Consider the following 457-nt stretch of genomic DNA (forward strand, 5'->3'; position numbering starts at 1 on the left):
AAGCTTAACCTCACTATCTGTCTGCATATCAAACATCGTAGGCTTAATATGGAACAGGTATTTATCATCAAGTATTGATATGTTGAACTTTAAGTCCCTACAGAATATGATAAAAAACATTTAAAAACTAGAATATATTTTAAAAATAGGCATAAAGAATTGTACACTTCTCATGTTTGCACATAAGTCCAACCGTCTCACCATACACAACCTTGAAGCAGGACAAATCCCACAATATTCCTTTTCCTGTCTCTTGCTTTCCTTAAAGACCCCCTTCTTTTTGAACATCCACCTACCTGAGAGACATCATAGCACCAACTGGCATGTCATGATAAGCAGCCCATATTCAGAATACCAAAATGACAGGCACTTCAAGCAGGAAACTATTATAAATTACCATCTGCAGTGCAGTAGCTTAGTTCACAGGTATCAGTATATATAGTTAGTCAGGGTGAGA

The sequence above is a fragment of the Octodon degus genome, unplaced genomic scaffold (genome assembly GCF_000260255.1).
Source record: "Octodon degus isolate 3935 unplaced genomic scaffold, OctDeg1.0 scaffold00084, whole genome shotgun sequence".
Lineage (NCBI taxonomy): Eukaryota > Metazoa > Chordata > Mammalia > Rodentia > Octodontidae > Octodon > Octodon degus.